Raw genomic sequence first — 881 nt, 5'->3', positions numbered from 1 at the left:
GCGTCCCATCGGCTTCTCTTGCCCTCCCCCGCACGCATGCCGCGCCACCCGGCGGCACACGCGCATGGGTGGACCGCATGCCCTGATCCAAGCAGGGCCGCCTTCAGGGTCCCGCTCGTGGGCGGAGGCCGTGGCGTCTGCCGTGCGGGTAGAAGGGGGTGGCGATCAAGGGGGCATGCCGGGCGAGCGCAGCAAGGAAGTCGGCCACACGCAGGCCAGGGCCCTCCGAGACCTTGCACGCCCTGCCTGCATGCCATGCCTCTCCCTCGGTCGCCACAAGCCGCGGCATGCCGTAATGTGGCGTGGGGACTCGCCTCATGCGCGTCTGGAGGACTCGCTGGTGCCATTCGAGGGTGCCCCCGTCATGCTTCCGGCATCTGCGCCTCATCAGCGCAGACCCGGTCGAATGCAAGAGATGTTTTTTTTTTGTCCTGACTGATCGGCATGATTTGTAGTGAGCTGGTCCGAGAGTGATCATGACCACACCTACCTTTGGTACGGCGCCAGCCCAGAACTGGAAGCCGACAAGAGTCCGCAACCGTACCCGAGGGCAGGCTGTGCAGGCTCTTGGCTCCCCCACAAAGAGCGGAGACTGAACCCTGATACCGTGGTGATGTGGCGGGCATCAGCAAGTGGTCGTGGTCGTGTGCGCAGTAGAGGAAAAAGTTGAGGGAAGGGAAGGCAGAGAATAAAGTAGGCCAGTCTCGGCATGAGCAAGACACTGCCGCGAAGGAGAGCTGCATTTACCTCGCTGCTTGTTGGTTCTTTTGTTTGATTTAGCTCTTGATGCCTTTGTGTGTCAATCACCGGCTGCGCGCAGATGCGTAGCCGTGGCTTGTTTTTTCTCATCTGTTTTTTTGCATTCGTGATGCCGGGTGGGG

The sequence above is a fragment of the Leishmania donovani genome, chromosome 29 (genome assembly GCF_000227135.1).
Source record: "Leishmania donovani BPK282A1 complete genome, chromosome 29".
Lineage (NCBI taxonomy): Eukaryota > Euglenozoa > Kinetoplastea > Trypanosomatida > Trypanosomatidae > Leishmania > Leishmania donovani.
The sequence above is the reverse complement of the archived record's forward strand: the minus strand, read 5'-3'. Positions refer to the sequence as shown.